Source organism: Argopecten irradians, chromosome 6 (assembly GCF_041381155.1).
Source record: "Argopecten irradians isolate NY chromosome 6, Ai_NY, whole genome shotgun sequence".
In the NCBI taxonomy this organism is placed as follows: domain Eukaryota; kingdom Metazoa; phylum Mollusca; class Bivalvia; order Pectinida; family Pectinidae; genus Argopecten; species Argopecten irradians.
In genome coordinates, this window is record NC_091139.1 from 30,192,184 (window position 1) to 30,214,857 (window position 22,674).

The window sequence follows — 22,674 nt, forward strand, 5'->3', positions numbered from 1 at the left end:
TAATGTTTAGTATTTGAATCGTTTTTACAAGATCATAGCAACTAAGTATGAAAAAAAAGATGTGAAAACGCCCGTATACATTTAGTAGAAGTGATTAAAAGTGTACCATGGCCGCTATCGGCTGCGGTATGGGACAGAAATAGACAAAACATGTGTAACGTTAAAGTGTACTTCAAATGTGTATCGCGTACAGATTTGAGTAAAAAATGCTTTAATTGTGTACCATAAAAAAGTGTACCACGGTACACAAACGAATAAAAAAATACTTCTTTTGTGTACTATGGTACACAAACGATTAAAATATCCAAATGTGTCCGGCCGCTTTCGGCCATCGTAGTCCATAGGCACTAAAGTTTAAAAGCATACACAATTTCTGTTATCCTGGTATTCTCCGAGTAGGCCTTAACGTCCGAGTTGTGGTTTTGAAACGTCCTTCAGTTTCTGGATTTCTTTACTACTCTCAGACACACTTACGTTTGTAACAAGAGGTCAAATAAACATGTATCATAGCATTTAGCACAATAAAGAATATTTTGGATTAATCGATCTAATTAATACAAAATAGTTTTATCTACATATATTTCTACAAACCTGCAAAGATGAGAAAGAACACACCGAGTGACACTTTTCATTTTTGTAAGACTTGTGTTGGTACAGAAACACACAGTTGCACGTTAACGACCGCAGTTCGATGTTTTTTCTTCGCCTACAAAATATGACGAGTGTCTAAATGATTGTATTTATGACACCAGACAAATGATTAACCAAGCCAAATCACTCATTAAGATGAATTTGACATGCCACTACTAACCCTCAATCTCCAAATCCAGCCGACATGCTGTTCTTAAATGACACTGTCTGTGGCTATTGAACATAATTAATAAAACCAGCAATCTTACTTTAGACAGAAGTTAACCTATAATTGGTGGTAACTGGACTGACAGCGACGACAACACGCACCTATTTGCCTCGTAAGTGACTTGTAGAAGGGTCAATAAGAAGGACAGAATGGTGGTGTCTGAAGTACATTTTCGTGTCATTATTAACATCTCAGTGCCAAACAAAACGTTCACTTCCTGACATTAATCATGGCAACTTTTCAGCTTAAGTATATATATATATATATATTGTAATTTGGTAATAGTCCGAAAGCTATTTGAATGTATGCCAAAACGAGCGTTTGTAATTTTTCTACCAAACCTTTGTCATATCTATATACTCTCCAAAAACAAAGGCAAACTATGATCAAATTAAATTGCAAATGTACACAGGAAGGGTTCGTTCCAACACGAAGTACCAATAGTCACTTGGACAGGTGTTATTATGCTGGTGAATAATCAAACACACGAATGTTACATTTCACGACATTAATGTTAAAATAAGTTCACGAAGATTAAAAATACCCGGATTTAAAAATTGACCTATAAGTATCACTAATATAGATATTAATTCACAGATATAAACTTTCGCGAATTTACATGGATCGCGAAAGAACAGTATGTAAACAGTTAAGGTGTATCCAATATTTGCAGACCCTCTCCTGCGGAACGTCTTTCAGATGTTGATCAGAAGCTTGAGACCTGCTTTAGATAGCTACCTGCTACTTACCGTTGGTCGATGTTTCTTCTCGGAACCTCCTACTTTTATTCACCACAAAAGCCTATCACATTGCCAATTGTCATTATCTAATATTAGGGCAACGACACAAACAAACTGAGTATTTTTTTTTATTCAAGTGCAATTCTGTAATATCCTGTCATAGAAGTCAAGTCGTCCTGATTGTTCCTGTTATACACCACTTGACTACTCGTCTGCATCATCTGACATAATCTCTATCTATCAGTCTAAGATACAAGTGGATAGTGACAATTTGTATCGCCGATGGATGTCACGCCCTGTGTGTGATACGGGAGGTGCAATATATCTGTGTGACGGTTGCCAACATATAATTAACACTGAAGACAACGAATACATTACATCTTCAGTATCCATCAAAGTTGGTATTGAAACCACTAAGACTTGAGGAAATACTTACTGTTTATTGTATGTGTTGACGTTTTTGTGTTTTCTTTCATTGACCTTTATATTAAAGGGACAATTCAGTCTAAGACAACATTAAAATTTGTACAAATATTGAAAAAAACACAGTTCTGATGGAAATTAGAGCAGTCAGTTTTACTGTGATATGCCTGAAAAGCCCATGGTTGTGACATATGGATAGATGTTCAAACTCGCTCGCTGTCCGCCATTACACATTGTGATCGAACTTCTTGTATGCCGAACCCAGTCCCTTGCTCGTAGAGTAATGCAACTTTTGTCTAGAACTGCTCAAATCGCTCTTACAGTAGTGTATTTAACTTTAATAGGTGAATTGTCCGCTTAAGAATAATTTTATCACCTTTTCAGCAATTATGTAGTTTTTTGTTTAACGTGCGTGACTTCGGCTCTGGTATGGGTACAGCGTCCATATTGTACCTGCTTAATCGTATTGATCAACGATTTCATATTTCAATGATATTAATTAAAATACTTAACAATGGCGTGGAATTTGTCAATATTTTACGTTATATGTTTCATAAGAAATGTAGAACAATACATTTATGCTATATTTTGCCTCTTGGTTATGTAAAAGAATTAGCCTGAGTGAATTGTCCCTTTAACACTCCATATTTTTGTGGTAGAGGGATATTGGAGATGTTTTAGCAGAAACACCCGCCGGGTTTGACTACCTTGTAAATGTCTATACACGAAACACCACAATTGTATGGTTTAGAACAGAGGACGTATGGATTTCAATAGATTAATATACCAAAAATCATTATCAAAAAGCATGCAGTGCCCCAAAACAGCACCCTGCTTAACCTTTTTGGCTGTGGCCAGTGGCCTAATTTAAAATTGTGTATCCTACAAGGATCAGCTGTGGTCCCTGGTTAATTTCAAAATATTTCATAAAAAGACCAAAAAAGATTACATGTCCGTTGACTTGCTGTCAAATGCATTAATTGTAAACATGAAACAATGCATTGTACGTTAATTTGTTTTGATTGTTTTTTTTTTGCCTGATATGAGATCGTTAAAGCTTGAGCAGAAGGCGACTAAATCTAGGATACTAATATTTCTCTTTGGTTTGGGTTGTTATATTTACGTTCCATTACCAGCCAGTATCGTCTAAGGACGGCCTCCGGTGGATGTGATGTGTTGCATAAGAAGTGAGCGTTGTGTGTCTTGGGAGGCTGAGGTATATTTGTGTAGAGATGTATTGAGTGGAACTCTGGTCCTTTTTATAGGGCTAACTATCACTGAAGCCACAAATCAGCACACTCCACCCGGTCACATTATAATGACGACGGACTATTACAGCGATACCTACGGAAGCGTATTTAGGACATCGGACAAAAAATAGCAATCTGCCCCGGCAAATAAATAATCTGCTCGGGCAAAATAATAATCTGCTAGTACAAAATAATAATCTGCCCAAGCAAAATAATAATCTGCTTGGGCAAAGTAATAATCTGCTCGGGCAAAAAGATAATATTTAACAATCTGGCATAACGACCATACGTACAGGCAATATGTCAAATGGTAAACTATAGTAATAAACTTAGTAAGTAAAACAGCAAAGGATGGATGAGTGTATTGGTGTATATTTCGATCTCGGCTTTAGCCAAAAGGAAATCTTAACATGTTTAAGACAGAATCACGGAATATCTATCAGCCAGAGACATTTACGAAGACTATTAAGGAAGCAAAAACTGACAAGACGAAGCAGACAAACGGATATATGGACGTTTGCTTTATTTATCGAAGAACAACTGGAAACTTCAGGCCAGCTTGTTGGCTACCGGAGGATGCACAGCAAATGCTTACAACACGGACTAGAATATTCTTTGAACATATCTCAATATCAAGATAATTGAACCAATTGAAAGTCATGCGAAAGCAAGAAACAGGGAGTAAAAAGTACTGAATTTCATAGTACTAGTATATCATACGATCACAGTTGGGAAAACATGGGGAAAAAGCCACATGAATGATATTTATTACAATGTATGATAATTACAATTGCAACATCGCCGACGAAGACAAACTGTATCTACTGTAAATACATACGTCTAATATTAGAAAACGCACAAACAAAAATAATAGTGTATCTTTAAATGTAAACATTGTGAAAACCCCGAAAATTTTAAGCTTTATAATGTCCCAAAATGTCTTCGAAATGTAATTGATTACTTCTTGACATTTTATTTACAATAGAAAGTCACAAAGGAAGGTTCTATGAAGGTTGTAAAACAAAGATTGTGTATTATGTGTAGTTACAAATGTCTTCGCATACAAGTACGAATAAGCTTATTGTTGTTTTCAATCTATAAGGACTCCAAGCTGTCGACGATGTTACATCTTACATAATGCTGAACATGATATGATATACATGAATGTGTGCATCGCTATTACAAGTTATATTGGATATTTAACAAAAAAGAAGTAAAAAAAGAAACTAGAGCATAAAAATATACTGTAATGTTTAAAATGGGCGCATGTTCACTTGACTCTACGCCTTTGAAAATATTCAATTGAAACGAATATCGACCACATGGAATTAAACTTGATACTTTTCATTTATACTGACATTTTGAGTTGAAAATAACGTGTAAACCGTTTAGGTTTTCATCACAGTCATTTTCCTGGTCCCACTTCTAAGGCATCCTCGAACATTAACGCCTTCATGGTACCACCCGATCTCTACTGTTCTAGTTTCTTTTTTCGCATTCTGATTTCCAATCATTTTGTGTGATTTTTGTCACTTCCTCGTCAGATTCTCCATCACGATCATTTGATTTACCTATAGCTAGCATCATTTTCTTTCTAATAGAGTCATAATGTCTTTTCTTCCTTTTTCAGTTCTGCGATTCGCCAAATACTGTTTTTTTTCTCAGTACAAAACGAAGATCAATGCGGTCTCTTAAGCAAAGAAACTGTGCAAGCTCCTGATTATGGGGTCCTAACTTTGCCACTGTATCCATATTTATCTGAAAAAAAATACACAAAAGTATATGGTAATAAATAAATAAATAAGAATACTAATAATGTAGATGTAGTCAAGAGTATATATGTTTAGGGTAAAGGATAACCGTAAGTCGAAAAAGGAGAGACTTGCATCAAGTACTTGGCCAGGCTACTATATTACAAACATCGCTTTTGCTCTTTGTTATTCTGTATGAAAAACATGCACTTTCAATAATATAAACTTTATTTTTTTACATCGATTTCGAAACAATTTATATTTTTATATATTATATTCATATATTTATTGGTAATATAAATCCCTGTTAATTAATTATTAATTGTCTGGTACATACCTTTCCATTAAGAAGCAAGATCCTGTAGCTCGGTTGACGTTTTAGCAGCCTTTAATTTTCCCTGACATATTATTATCTTTTTGTCCGAACAGATTATGATTTTGCCTGGGCAGATTATTATTTTGCCCGAGCAGTTTATAATTTTTTGTACGAGCACGTTATAATATTGCCCGAGCAGATTATTATTTTGCCCGGACAGATTGCTTATTTGCCGGGGCAAATTGCTATTTTTTGTCTGATGTCCTAAATACGCTTCCGTAGATACCGCTTATTATTTAGCAAAACTTGTAACGGTTAATAGTTTGGATCCCTTTGATCTCCCACACAGCTCGGCGGCGGTCAGTTTGCAAAATGTTTTTGATTGGCTAACCAATCAGGGACCAGCACCAGTGTGAATGTAACATTTTGACTGACTAGTAGTTTGGGAAGTAGGCGGGGCCACTGTTCGTCGCTTGTCATTTACCAAAGGTACGATACCTTTTGTTTGTTTGTTTGATTAATTAACGTCCTATTAACAGCTATGGTCATGTAAGGACGGCCTCCCATGTATGCGGTGTGTTGCGTGTATGTTGTGCGAGGTGCGTGTTTTGGGAGACTGCGGTAAATTCATGTTATGTCTTCTTGTATAGTGGAACTATTGCCCTTTTTATAGTGCTATATCACTGAAGCATGCCGCCGAACACACCAAGCAACACATCCCACCCGGTCACATTATACTGACAACGGGCGAACCAGTCGTCCCACTCCCCGTTTGCTGAGCGCTAAGCAGGAGCAGAAACTACCACTTTTATAGACTTTGGTATGTCTCGGCCAGGGGACAGAACCCAGAGCCTTCCTCACAGGGGCGAACGCTCAACGCAAGGCCAAAAGTGAGGCGGTGCTAAAGAAGATACCAGAAAAAAAATTGCTGATTGTTTCCATCCAACTACTTAGTGTTTTCTCACTTAACAGTAGAAAACCTATTGTATTATCTTAACATCTAGTTTTCTATTCGTCTATGGCAAGCCAACATGACATTTATTCAAAGAGCAAAGTCGATCCTTAATTTCACTGCATATATATAAGTTGATTGAAATATAAGATATCATCTCATCTCATGTATTATATAAGATATCTTTTATACATTATAAGATATCTTATATAATATATGAGATATCTCATTTATTATTTTAATCAATCCTATATAAGATATCTTATATAAGATATCTCATTTAAGCTATCTTTATAAGATATCTTATATATATAAGATATCTTATATAATTGAAATCTCGTTCCTTTATAAGATATCTTATAAAGGACAACAAAAGCCCAATAATGAAGTCTCCCTACCCGGAAGTCATAGAGAGCTGTAAAGTATACTACTACTTGTTCAGCCAGACTCTTGTTGGCTTCGCACGCTACGCCAGTATCAAGCGTTTGGTTGAACGTGACAAAAGGATGCGTGTATAGATAGGTCACCATTATAGCCAAAATATTTATTGTCGCCATGTTCCCATTGACAACTAGAGTAATAGGAATTTACTGCTTCTGTGTTTTCAATACACCGTTGAATGCAACCAAAACAGCGGATGATTCTCCCTTTCAGTGCTATCTCTGTCATTGCGAACGATTCTAAGATGTGTTCCGAAGTGCTCCGAATGATACTCGAGGGAGAAATTAGTTTCTGGTTTTAAATGTTACGAAATCTCATTCTATATCAGATATCTTGAATAGCAAGAGATTTCAATTATATAGAATATCTTTTATATTAATTAAGATATTTATATACAATATTAGATATCTTATATAGAAAATTAAATAAGATATCTTATATACTATTTGAGATATCTTGTTTAATTTTTATATGAAATATCTTATAAACTATATAAGATATCTTATATAATATATGAGATATCTTAAATACTTTATGAGATATCTTATATACTTTATGAGATATCTTTGCCCTGCAGGTAGGGCGTTAGAATTGTACCTGCTGCCCCTATTGCATGATCGTAAAAGGCGACTAAATTTAGGATCTTATCTTTTCTCTTCTTCCTATCTGACTTTATCCTTCCTAATGCCTCCCTTGGAACCGCCTCACTTTTGGCCTTGAGTTGAGCGTTCGCCCCTGTGAGGAAGGCTCTGGGTTCTGTCCCCTAGCCGAGACACGAAAAAGTCTACAAAAGTGGTAGTTTCTGCTCCTGCTTAGCGCTCAGCAAACAGGGAGTGGGACGACTGGTTCGCCCGTTGTCAGTATAATGTGGGGTGTGTTGCTTGGTGTCTTCGGCGGCATGCTTCAGAGATATAGCACTATAAAAAGGGCAACAGTTCCACTTTACAAGAAGACACAACACGAACATACTGCAGTCTCCCAAGACACGAACCTCGCACAACATACACGCAACACACCACATACATGGGAGGCCGTCCTTTAATGACCGTAGCTGTTTATAGGACGTTAATCGATCAAACAAACAAATTATGAGATATCTTATATGCTATATGAAATATCTTAGATATTTTACAAGATATAGGATATCTTATGTAGATATAAGATATCTCATATATATATATATATAAGATATCTTATAAGATCGTCTCCATTTGAAAGAGATCACAATTAAGCTGCTAATAGTGTAATTCTATAACCGGAACAAGTGCCTTGCCATATCAATCATTCAATCAATTTGAGGAAGAATATTCATTTTTCAGACCTGATAACCATTTACATCTTAATTTGTAATGTTCCGTGATTCATTCGCGAATTTTTGTTGAACAAAATGTATTCATTATAAACCATTAAACTTATAAATCCTCGTTAAAACGATCACCACAAGGTTTTAAATATTATTACAATTTTATTTTTTTCATACGATAAGAAACTCCAAAAATACAGCGCATGATAGTACGAGGTGTGGCAATATTACACCTGGCTATCGGTCAATTATAATTGTTTGAGGCAGTACACGTAAATCAACTTGGTCACAAGCTGCACGCTGCGTTTAGCGAATGTGAACATTCGAATAGTATCTTAACAATTGCAAACACAAAACGAAATGGAGGATATTTTTTAGCGACGAACAGTAGCCCCGCCTACTAGAAAACCTTCTAGTCAATCAAAGTGTTACACTGATGCCGATACTGTTTGCAAAACGTTTTGCAAACTGATCGTCACTGAGCTGTGTGGGAGATCAAATGGATCCAAACTATTTACCGTTGCAAATTTGTTAAATAATAGCGGTATCGCTGTATTTCTCTTCTTTCATTCATGCTCCTGATACATACATCGACACCGCTTCGTTGTTGGCCTTTACGGTAACTGTACACTCAAAACGAGAACAATTTGCCACGCTTTCGGCTGAAATAGGTGACTAAATTTGGGATATATTCATAACCGTTTTCTTATCCTTTTAATAATGCTATATCGCTGAAGAATACCATCAATATGCTGTCTGAACAACACACTCCATCCGATCTAAACATACTTCCTCAAAAAGATAAGCACTACAACCAAAAGCCAAAAGTAATGTTACAGCGGGTTATGCAGAAGAAAATGTAAGGAAGAAGAAATAATGGAAGGAGGAAGAGGAAAAGACAAAATTCCAACTTAAAAACATGACAAAGCAACATTAATACTCTTTCAAACACAAAATATTGCACCTAGGAGAGAGATCGTAAATAAGACGCTGTTGGTAGGACGTTAAATATCCGCAATATTAATGACAAACAGGGTCCAAAACTTTTTTTAGGTGAGATTTTGGTACCCGATTTAAATTGTTTTGATATTTGAATTTATTCAAATGTAGTATATAAAAAACGTTAATTTCTAATGCCTGATCTGTATTGTAAGCATAATAAATTAAATATTATGATATCATTAACACCGCCTTGTTGTGGGCATTCGAGTCGACCGTTTGCGCCTGTATTCAGGCATTGGTGATTGCGAAATTGACATCTTCTGATCCCACCTTGTGCAAAGAATCGTCAAAGAATGCAGACAGACAAGGTACTACATAGTTTACAATACCGAACAGCACCGATATTCTGGTCAGGATAGGACATTACAATTATGCCTACTGACTTCATTGCATAATCGTTAGATCAGTGATCTATTATATTTTTTCCAAAAGACATTCTCCTTCCTAATGTTATCCTTGACAGCGCATTAGATTTAAATTTTGAACTGAGCTGTAACTGTTGTGAGAATTTAGTTCAACTATTACAAGGAGGCATACTACGCGTATACCACAGCCTCCCAAAACATAAAGACATTTGGGAGGCCGTCCTTAAATGACCATGGTTAAACTTTCCTAGACCCAAAATAGTCTCCGAAATGATAGGTTCTGCTACAGCGTATAATAAGAGAGGATTGCCAACACTAAACATATACTGTTTTTAGCAGTATGCTTTTGTGACATAGTACTACTAAGTTGTATTTAAGCAGTAAGCTTTTGTGACATAGAACTACTAAGTTGACAACAGGTTTACTATCACCAGGTGACAATCTAAAAAAAAAAAAAAAAAAAAAAAAAACAACAACCGGATTTGCTTCAGTGAAGTCATCCTTTTATAATCTGAGATTTTGGTAGGTTGATTCGGCTTTACTTAACAACAAATGCCATTAAACATCGATTGTTTGTTTCATTTAAATTACCGTCCTATTAACAGTTTTGGTTATGTAAGGACGGCCTCCCATGTATTTGGTGTGTTGAGTGTATGTAGTGCGAGGTGCGTGTTTTGGAAGACTGCGGTATATTCCTGTTGTGACTTATACAGTGGACGTCTTGCCCTTTCTATGGTGCGATTTCACTGAAGCATGCCACTGAAGACCCCAAGCGACACACTCCACCCGGTCACATTATACTGACAACAGGCGAACCAGTCGTTCAACTCTGTTAATGCTCAGCCCTAAGCAGGCGTGTCTCAGCCAGGGGACAAAATCCAGAACTTTTCTCACAGGGGCGAGCACTCACCCCAACGCCAGAAATGAGGTAGAATCAAGAGAGACGTTAAGAAGAAGAAAGTAAGAAAACGGGGGGAAAAGAAAAAAGATAAGAGTCTAAATTTAGCGCCTTTTACGATCATGCAAAAGGGGTAGCAGGTTCAATTTAGCTGTCTGTATGCATTGGAAGCATTGTTATCAAGGGAGATATTGAGAAGAAGAATATCAGTTATGAAGCAGAGAAAGAGTTCAAATCTCAAAATTGGACGCCGTTTTACTATTATATTTGCTCTCTTCACATATTAAACAATTTGATATAATTAACCATATGTCATGCTAGATATTATTTGAATGTTCAATCGACTGCTTGTGAAATTATTATATAATAACTTAGTTTGACAATAAATACCACAGAAAAAACAAAACCAGAAAGCAGAGGGGATTACAAGAGGGGTATAATGAAAATAAATAATCTATATTATCTCACCGAAAAATAATAATGTACGTAGAATCAGGTCGATATAAGATAATAGAAATGTGAAGTAGATATTTAAGATTGTTTTTATCTGACCCATAGTTGTAAAGCGGATAGGGCGTTAGAGTTGTACCTGCTGTCCCTATTGCATGATCGTTAAAGGCGACTAAATTTAGGATATTATCTTTTCTCTTCTTCCTACTTGACTTTGTTTCCTAATGCCTCCCTTGGCACCGCCTCACTTTTGGCCTTGAGTTGAGTGTTCGCCCCTGTGAAGAAGGCTATGGGTTCTGTCCCTTGGCAGAGACACACCACAAGTCTATAATAATGGTAGTTTCTGCTCCTGCTTAGCTCTCAACAAACAGGTAGTGTGACGACTGGTTCGCCCGTTGTCATTATAATGTGACCGGATGGGGTGTGTTGCTTGGTGTCTTCGGCGGTATACTTCAGTGATATAGCACTGTAAAAAGGAAAACAGTTCCACTATAGAAGACACAACACGAATATAACGCAGTCTCCCAAAACGCCCAAATCGCACTTCACACTGCATACATGGGAGGCCGTCCTTACATGATCCTGGCTGTTAATAGGACTTTAAAATAATCAAACAAACAAACAAGTATAGCGGATATTGTCATCAAAGCGTGTACATGTATATGAATTCTTCTTTTGGGGCACCGGGACCTGACACGAAAAATTTCAACAAACCATGCGCAAACATTTCATTCCAACGACTGCTTCTCAATAACCAAAAGGCCAAGGGTACTGATATTTGGCCTGTAGCATGCTTGGATGAAGGGTTACCAAGATTATTCAAATGAATGACCTTGACCTACATTCAAAGTGACAGAGGTCAAAAAGGCTAAAATCTTTAAATGACTTCTTCTCAAGAACCAGCAGGCCCAAGGCACTGGTATTGGGTCTGTAGCTGGGATGAAGGGCTACCAAGTTTTTTTCAAATGACCTTTACCTTTCATTAAGGTCACATGTTTCAAATAGGCTAAACTCTTTAAACAACTTCTTCTCTAGAACCGAAAGGCCCAGGAGATCATATTGGGCCTGCAGCATGCTTAGATAAAGGTCTACCAAGTTTGTTCAAATGAATGACCTTAACCTTCAAGGTCACAGGGGTCAAATAGACTGAAATCTTTTAACGACTCTTCTCAAGTCTGAAAGGCCCAGGATACTCATATGGGCATGCAGCATGCTTTGATGAAGGGATACCAAGTTTGTTCATATTAATGACCTTGACTGTCATCCAAGGTTACAGGGGTCAAATATGCTGACATTTTTTGTAAATAACTAAGAGGCCTAGAGACCTGATATTGGGCCTGTGACATGCTGGGATGAAGGGCTACCATATTTTTAGGTCACCTGAGACGAAGTCTCAAGTGACCTTTTCTAATCGCCTTTTGTCCGTCGTCGTGCGTCGTATGTCTGTAAACAATTTACATTTTCGACTTCTTCTCCAAAACTGCTTAAGCAATTTCTATGAAATTTTGCATAAACGTTCTAAGGCATAAGGCCAATCAAAATTGTGAATTATATGGTCCCCACCCCTCAGAGGGCTGTGGGAGGGGCCAAAAGGGTAAAATTGACTATAATTTCAAAAATCTTCTTCTCCACTCACAGATGTATAGAAAGGTCATGAGGTCCTTTACAAAAATTGTGAATTATATGACCCTAGGGTCACAGGTTTCCCCTTGGGTGGGGGGGGGTAAAGTTTGCTTTAGATTATATAGGGAAACACATTTTGGAGTATTATTTCATTAATTTGTAATAGGAATGAGTCAAATATTGTCAGAATTTTCAGTATGAGATGGCCATTGAATCCTATTAACCAATTTTCCATGACTGACCCCAGGGGCCTTAGGGGCGGGGTCAAGATTGGTCATATAGGCTATAACTTCAAAAATCTTCTGAAGTTCTTGAAATGGTAAAATCACATAGATGGAAAGGTCTTGAGGTCCTTTACAAAAATTGTGAATTATGTGACCCTGGGGTCAAAAAAATCTTAAATACTGGAAATGGTAGAATCAAATACTTTTCATAGATGGACAGGTCTAAGGTGTTTTATGAAAATTGTGAATTATATGACCCTGGGGTCTCACGTTTCCCTCTGGGGAGGGGGCAAGTTAACTATAGTTTATATAGGGAAAACACATTTATGAACATTTTTTGCTCAATTTTCATAGGAAATGAGTCAAACTTGTTTAGAATTATTAGCCTGAGATAACATTTTAATATCATATCTATATTGGTCCTGGTCAACCCCCTCGGGGCAGAAGGACGGGGCCAAAAGGGGCAAATAGGCTAAAACTTTAAAAATCTTCTTCTTAAATACTGGAAATTGTAGAATCAAATACTCTTCATAGATGGACAGGTCTTAAGGCGTTTTATGAAAATATTGAATTATTTGACCCCTGGCTCACAGGTTTCCCCGTGGGGAGGTGGTTAAGTTTACTATAGTTTATATAGGGAAAACACATTTTAAAGCATTATTTAGTCATAATAATAGCAAATTAGTCAATTGTAGTCACAATTATCCCTATGTGATGGCCATTGAATCTTATTAACAAATTTCCCGTGACTGATCCCCAGGGGCCTTAGGGGTGGGGCCAAAACGGGTCAAATAGGCTAAAACTTCAAAAATCTTCTCCTGAAATTCTGGAACTGGTAGAATCAAATACTCTACATAGATGGAAAGATCTTAAAGTCCTTTACAAAAATTGCGAATTATATGACCCTGGGGTCTCATGATTCCCCCTGGGGAGGGGGTCAAGTTTATTTTAGTATATATAGGAAAAACACATTTATGAACATTCTTTGCCTATTTTTCATAGGAAATTAGTCAAACTGGGTTAGAATTATTAGCCTGAAATAGCATTTTAACATCATATCCATATTGGTCATGGCCGACCCCCAGGGGCCAGAGGGGCGGTGCCAAAAGGGTCTAAATGGCAATTTCAAAAATCTTCTTTTTGAATTCACAGATTTGATGGAACCAGATACTCTTGATAGATTAGAAGGACTTAAGGCCCTTTACAAAAAAATGTGAATTTTATGGCCCTGGGATCTCCAATTTCCCCTGAGGAGGGGGTGAAATTTACTATAGATGATATAGGAAAAACACATTTAGGACCATTATTTGCTTAGTTTTCATAGGAAATTCTGAGTTAGAATTATTAGCCTCAGATACAATGTAGCATTTTAACATCATATCCATATTGGTCCTGGCCGACCCCCAGGGGCCAGAGGGGTGGGGTCAAAACGGGTCAAAATGGATAACATTTCAAAAATTGATGGAACAAAATAATCTTCATAGATTAAAAAGTCAAATTTATAAAATCACTGACTGACTTCAAGGGCCTGATGGGCCAATATATAGTGTTTATAGGCATGTCTTTGTTTCATTCTGTATCTGAACTCGGGTGACCGTTAAAGCCCATGGGCCTCTTGTTTTAAAAATGACCTTGATCTTCATTCGCAGGGGTAAAATAGGCTAAAATCTGTAAACTATGTTGTATTGTGCCAATAGTCAGATGACCGTTAAGGCCCATGGGCCTCTTGTATTTTTTTTTTTTTTTTAATATTTTATATACAAAATCCTATTTTTTCAAATACTGGTGTTACAGGTATATTGAGGACTTCAAAGTGTCCTTTCATTTTGTTAATGTATTTCTAAATCAACTGGGCAGGCCAAAGATTGATTTGGTAAGTTACCAAGTTCATTACCTTCCTATATATCCTTTCTGTTATAGTGCTTTGCCAACAATGTTGAACAACCGTCGTCATAATTAATGTTGATCAACGAACCCAGACGTAGCAGTCAAGATGCCAGCAAATATAGATACAGAATAGGTGTCAAGAACCATGTTCAACATCAGGACCGTATGTATGCTGTCAGGTAAAATGTCTCTTGTAGTAGGAAAATTTACACTCCCTCTTGTTTCTCTATTCATATAGATATACGGTATCAGTCTGACTATTTTTTATCACACCAAAATAAACACAGAATTTTATCTTATCAGTTCTCTTATTTACGTGTTTATTTTGGTAGTACTGGAATTGGACAGGGTACACTCTACGAACCCATTATAATGAATACGCCGTCACTCGTTCATATCTTTACTTGATAGGTGTATTTCTAATGATGAACTAGTACTTCCTTCGTGAATGTTAACAAGGTAGCTACTATGATAAGAGATGCGATATTTATATTCAACTTTAAAATTTCTCTTTATTTTGATTCAAAATAACGAAATGATTTGTTCGGTACTTCCTATCAGAGGCCTTATCAGTTTTGAATTTTCTAACATAGGTATGTGAAACATCTATCTGATCAACTGTCATTTTTTTGTTTTTGTTAAATTTTTTTCGATAGAGATAAAATTGCTTAATTATCGTGGAGACATACTTATACTAATACTAAACAGAACAAAAAGCAAGAAGCAGGATGAGAGTTTTGGTTCGCGTTGCTTGCTTGAGCACTATCCTTTGTTAGTTACTTACATACTACTATTGACACCGCTTAATATTTCAATTTTCAATCGATAAAAGCAGAGAAATGACCGTGGCTGTTAATAGGACGCTAATTTAATCAAACATTTTTTGTTTGTTTGTTTGATTTATTAACGTCCTATTAACAGCTATGGTCATGTAAGGATGGCTTCCCATGTATGCGGTGTGTTGCGTGTATGTTGTGCGAGGTGCGTGTTTTGGGAGACTGCAGTATATTCATGTTATGTCTTCTTGTATAGTGGAACTGTTGCAGATACACTTATGTTTTCAGTTGACCTCATGTCATTATGTATAAATCCCATAGTGTAATACGGTATGCCCTATATGGCGGGTGTTATGAACTTATTGTTTGGGATTAGTGGGGTTCTCTATGTTTTTCCTGCCATATTCTGTTTCTTGCTGCCCCTATTGCATTATCGTAAAAGACGACTAAATTTAGGATCTCTTTTTCCTAACTGAATTTATTCTTCCTAACGTCTCCCTTGACACTGCCTCACTTTTAGCCTTCTATTGAGCGCTCGACCCTGTGAGGTAGGCTCTGGGTTCGATACACTGGCCGAGACACCAAAGCCTATAACAGTGGTAGTTTCTGTTCCTGCTTAGCGCTCAGCATACCGGGAGTGGGACAACTGGTTCCCTCGTTTCCACTATAATGTGACTGGGTGGAATGCCTATGTGATATACCACAGTCACCCAAGACACGCAGCACGCACTTCACACACACAATATACCGCATACATGTGAGGCCGTCCTTACATGACCCTGGTTGTTAATTGGACGTAAATATAAACCAAACCAAACCATACTTGTTTATATCTACCCTGCAAGTAGGGCGTTAAAATTGTGCCTGCTGTCTCTATGACATAATCGTTTTGTTCGAGTTATACGGCCCATCGACAACTAAGGTCATTTATGGCATAATCGTAAAAGGCGACTAAATTTAGGATAAAGTGACGCAACACAACGATACCGAACCATTCCAATATATTTAATTTGAAGCTCATTCTAAATACCTGAGCTATGATGGAATAAAACCCAGTGCACTGAAAACATATAATGGCCTGGTTATAACCTTGAGAAATAGGGATGAGTATGAAAATATTATGTTCTTTATAGCTTACTTTTATCAATTAAAAGCACTGCAAGTTTTTCCCTATGTGCTATTGCAGATATCACTCACATTTTTAGTAATTTTTACACGCACCTTGCACAACATACACGCAACACACCACATACACGGGAGGCCGTCCTTACATGACCATAGCTGTTTATAGGACGTTAATGAATCAAACAAACAAACAAACAAACAAATTTGAAGGACAAAAAAGTGACTATGTCCAGCTCTAGGTGCATGTGCGTCCTGCTAAAACGTGTCTCTTTTGTTAAAGAAAAAAGAAAGGTTTAAGCAACTTTTGCTAAGGTGTTTTCTGATCTAGAGTTGGATGTGGTATAACAGGGATTAGGTTTGTTTTGATTTACACTGAAGACTGCTAACCTACACTTAAACATCAATTATTTGTATGTCACTAGCATTTCTGGCATCAAAATGGCCGTGAAATAAGCTGCTGGTCTAGTTTTAAGCTGATGTAATAATAATTGCACGCTGACGTTTAATTTCATGGAGTGTTGGAGTCAATGACTGACCTCGCCTCGCTTAATTTCACGCTTCTGTTACACGTGATTACATGTTGTGTCATAACGTCATGTTTATCGTAACAACACACGCACTGCCATGTTCATTAAGGATGCTAACCCGCATTTCCTAGCTGCAATTTATACGATGGTTTTACAGTTACTTCCTTCATATAAATATGTGTAGCATATTTTGAATGCAAGAATAATTGGAACACACTATAATTTCTATATTTTCTAAATCATGATTTACAAAATGCTTTTCTGTTGCTCTTAACTTGTTATTCAAGGTAAAATATCGGACGACATATTAGGCATGATGCCATTCTACGTTGAAATTTCATTAATGAGCCCCGGTTTATATGTGTGGCTAGTGTGTGATTTTTTTCGTGATAATTATATTTCCGTGTAATTATGCCATGCAACTCTTGCCAATTGTATACTACTGTCTAACTGGAGCATGCCGCTAAAGATGGTGAATACGCAAACCCCGGCCGACTACACTATACAACAGGTAACACAGTCGTCCCACTCCCATTATGCTGAGTGTTAGGCAGAACAGAAACTGCACGAGCAAACCACTGGCGGTAGTTAAGTTCCTTTGACTCAGAAATTTCCTCAAAGATTTGAAAGTACGGCCAATACACATGTCCATTTGGTTAACGATAAGTACATGTGTATTGGCCGTACTTTCAAATCTTTATTTCCGAGTCAAAGGAACTCACCTACCACTTGTAAAACAAGCGCTCAACTTAAGGACTTTATCAAGGAAAATGTTAGAAGGAAGAGAAAAGATAATATCCCAAAACACTCACCTTCAACGATCATGCAAAAAGGAGAGAACGTACAATTTTGATAGCATCTACATTTTATTATTATGCTTTCACGGAAAGAGTTGACGTTAAACCGCATAATATGAGTTGACGTTAAACCGCATGAGTTTGATTTTTTTTTTTAAGTTTTCCAGTTTTCTAGAAAATCTAAACTTAATAAAAAGAAATGGATAATGAACTATCCCAATGCGAAATATTTATATTGAATATTGATAACCCGTTTCATGACAAAAACACTTGGTGAGTACAGTACAATGAGTACAACGCCTAAGGTGTATCCCTTTAGACAGTTTGTTATCGTAGACGACGGCTTTGTTTCCGGCACATTACGTAAGGATATCTAATTCCCTCAAGATATCACACACTCTGACACCATTGTCTATTGGTGCAGGTTATATCCTTACATGGCCTGGCCAATATCTCCTTGTGATTCCAGTACCAGGGGTCGCGTAGGGTCACTGATCAAGATAAACAATAAGGCATGTCAGTTGCACGTGAGTAGTTGTTTCTATATATGGGCGTGGAGTAATTAACATTCTGTTTGTCGCCAGTCGTCTACCGCTACTCGGATGTCGGGTCCTTAACAACCGGGATGATCTCTATCCCGTGTCGATCTGGGGGTATTCTCTCATATAAAATAGCACTGATATTGTTATTTTTATCACCGACACCTACGTCATCGTGTGGTGTGGTCATCATATCAAGATAGTAGACTACCTACAATTGTTAAATATTGTAGATGCACAGATAAAATGCTGTGTCATTAATTATGTTTGTTAATTGTCCAATCTATACACTAATGATGTCATAATGGCCATATAACTTTCGTCTTATGTTTGAATGTTTAGTTTAGTTTTGTACGATGTGACCTCAATGCGTGTGTTCATTGTATAAAGATTTTTTAACGAAGACACTTTATTCAGCTTCATGTTGTAAGTCCGTGGGAACACAAAAAAACATGTTTTTTATGTTGCAAGATTTAGAAATATTTATACTACTACGAACTAAATTGTGTTGAATTAATACCACCCTCGAAACATTTATACAATACGACCGACCAGGCACACACTTGAGATGTTATGATGTTTCATTGATTCAGTTATGCTTATTTATAATATAGGGGACAAAATACAAATATTATGCGGATACTTATTTTGATTTTATTAAAACATTTTCGGCATTGTTTTGATATTCTCTACGAAAAAAAATCTTTAATATGACAATAATATTACTTTTATTTCTTTCATTTTTTTTCTGCGAGCTATAAACAATGCCTTTGTATCGATAAATTGAAATCTGGCTACCAGTTTTCAATTTTAAGGTGTTACATATGTAATACTTAGTAATTGTTGGAAATAGCATTTTATTGGCTTCTGTAACTGAATGCAACAACGTATCAAATTCAAATCTATGACATTTTTGTAATCATTTAGAAAACGAAATTTATTAAAGTTCTATTCCATACCAATAGAATATTCGTTGCTATTGGTTATAGATTAGGACATATGGTGATTTTTTAAAATCATATATATTATATATTTACATGTTTTATCTCATTGTATAGCATTTGACAAGACGAATGGTTGATAGTATTCTATATAACAAAATAGTATTGTAATGAATAGATAATCAATACCCTGCTAATATTTTGAAGAATTGTTGTTAGCAAATATCGTTTCAAGTTATGATATCGGATATGATCCTCTAAAACAGTCATACTTATAAGTAAAAGGGCGACAAAGAGTTATAAACAGGATTTGATTCCATACTCCTGTTTCAGCATTACTTGATCTCAATGAATTCCGTAACTTGTAAAACGCATTACAGAAGTTGAAGAACCCCTACCTCACCTTATCTCTTCTTTTCTTTTTTAACTTTTGAAGTGTATGTTTGTTACCCTTCTATACGAAAGATTGTATAAAAGATAACTTTGAATGTTCTTGTGAAATTAGAATTTATAAAAAAAAAGTTAGATTTGTATGAATCTGTGTGTGATTGTTGATGTTATGTCTAATTATCATGTATAATTTTAAAATCTTTGAAAACTAAAACAAAACATAATCTTTACTTCTATAAAGCTTTCACGTGAAACATTTTAAGTGAACATACTCGTTAAAGTTAAAGATGCTCCACCGTCGACAGAGCATAAATGATATTCTTCATTTGAACAATAATAAGTGTTTAATCGTGTATATATATATGCCTAATTAAAACAAAAAATAATATAAAATAATTTATTTCGCCTTTGGTGCATGCGCAATCAATACTTCATTCCATATAGGATATAGTGTCACGGAATTTTGTCGGGATGCAATTAATTATTTTTCATATTTTGAACTTAAAATTAGAAGCTCAAACTTTTTAACGGTAGTAACTTTTGTAACTGAAGAAAAATACTAAATCGTCTGCTCCTGTTTTTGATTGTAAAAAAATACCATTTGTCAGCGGTGGAGCATCTTTAAGGCAAGTGCATGAAACTGGGCGTAGACATAGACACAACATAACGATTTTACTTGCAATATGTTTGATATTCTTAAGAGAGAAAATTTCCAAAATTCTTCGCTGAAATGAAAACAACAACGTTGAGAAGTTGAAAATGCACATCGGAGTTCTCAGAAGGATACTTTCTCTGTGAAATAATTAATTGTATAAAATATTCAGTGCGATTTTGGTAAAAAATTAAAAGTAATCATTCTGATGAACCAAATATTCCTTTCTGTATACAGCTAACGCAGATTTCATATAAGCACAATGATGAAAAATTCTACTTTATTATCTATATCTTAGTTACAAATCCTTTTGCATTAAATGTCTACTGTCAACAGATTTATGACACATGTTTAATGAGAAGAAAAAAAAACATTTAATAACATAAATCATTCAGATATCACTGTAAAATAGATATTTTGACATACGTAAAATATGGACGTATATATGTATGGCATATTCATGTGATATTAGCCTTTATTTCTAATGAAAGCTGTACTTCAGAAAAAAAACTCGCTATGAAAATGATTAAAAGAAATGTCAACAACAAAATCTAGATTACTATTTTATGACATTTTAATGGTATATTGCCATAGCCACGCAACTTCAATAAATGGCAGGGAGAATTTCAACCGAACTCTAACATGTCCATTTAAATGTAATCTAACTGATAACCTGATAACATTCTATATTGTTAATTTTTTAATATAATATATATATCAGATATTATTCCGAATGATATGGTCGTAATAATATACTTGAATGTGTATTTATGCATTGCAGATGATGATATTCGGATAAAATCGATTCTTTGTAGTTACCACTGATAGAGCTCGAGTAGTGAGAAAGAGTACAGGATATATAGAAGATCAGGTTTTAGTCGATCTTTTCCTGGACGAACAATATGAATGAAATGCGCACATACAGATGTATAGAACTGCGTATTTGTGACAGTGACAAAACTGCTATTTGCTGTATATAATGTATGTGCACAGGATGATAGAAATCCTCTTTATCTCGGTATGTCGCTACTCAATTAACACCATACCACGAATTGCTCCCCCAATCACACACAGATTGGCCTATCAGAGCAGGTTTTCCACACGTGTGATAATTCAGTACGCAACAAGCATTTTGATTGGTTATTAATCTTCTCCACATGCTACCTATTAGATGCGTGGACATCATGGTGAGCAGGTCCAGATACTCGTGTACACTACACACCACACTGCGGCTTGTGTGCATGCAGGGGATGCATGATGACAAACGAAACGTCTTCGTTATAGTGTAATTATATTGATGTAGCAATAACAACAAATGTTTAGAAGCTTTTATTTGCATATGGTAAACCCCCTTTTCATTACTTCTTGAAATTGTCTTTCCTGTTTGTAGGGAAATGGTTCAACTATGTTGCGCCGTTAAAAATTGCTACACAATATTCATTGTCAAAGAGCGTTTTTCATTTTGGACAATATACCTTTGGGGGGGGGAGACTATAACTTGAATATGGTGCTTAAAATAAACAAATGGAATTTTCTCAAACGGTAGCATTGTAATTACATTTTTTTAATTCCCCTTATTAAGTCAAGGCACTTTTCAAGTTTATACGCATGTACTGGCACACTACTAAGTAATTTGATCAGTTGCATGAAAACAGTAAGCAGTATTTCATGTTTTACATTGAACATGAATCGAATTGGCTATCTTAAATTATTGTGCATGGAGGTTAATTGGTGATTATTTAGAACTCACCAGATACGTTTAGGAGGAAATATGCTAATACTGATTAGACACGATAACATTAAACATTAGTGAGAACGCAAAGATTCTAATAAACTTTAAAATGTTTGGCTGAACATTGGTGAGAAGGCAAATAATCTGATTAACCTTAGAATGTTTGACTGAATATTGGTGAGAAGACACATACTCTAATAAATTGTAGAATGTTCGGCTATATCAAAGATTTTCAGCATTGAATTTTAAAACAAAACATTGTAACCAAAGTTCACATATATCGGGTGTTTAGAGAAGAGCGAATCTTCTGAAGTATATACCTATGTACAACTGTTGACACACCCGAGGAAAGTTATCAAGGGAGTTCCTTCCTCAGCGTTATCATCGCCGCTATCATATCAGGTAAATGGGCGATGATGAATGGAAGCTCACATCGTATCAACATGAAGTTAAAATGAGAAGGTTATCGTTGTCAAACATATTTGCTAGCTAAGTGATCCCAGCGTGAATGTCGACGACAATGGCGGCTGCTATCGCGTCCGTTCGTATATCTAACCTTCTAAACCTTATTTCAGAGTGAAGTAATTTTGTGCCAAAGATAAACAAAATGAATAGACAGAAATAAACTTGTTGAAATACATTGCAATGCTGCAACGCAATATGCAGTTTCCGCTACAGGTAGCTCCTGGCGTGATATTTGGCGCCTAACAC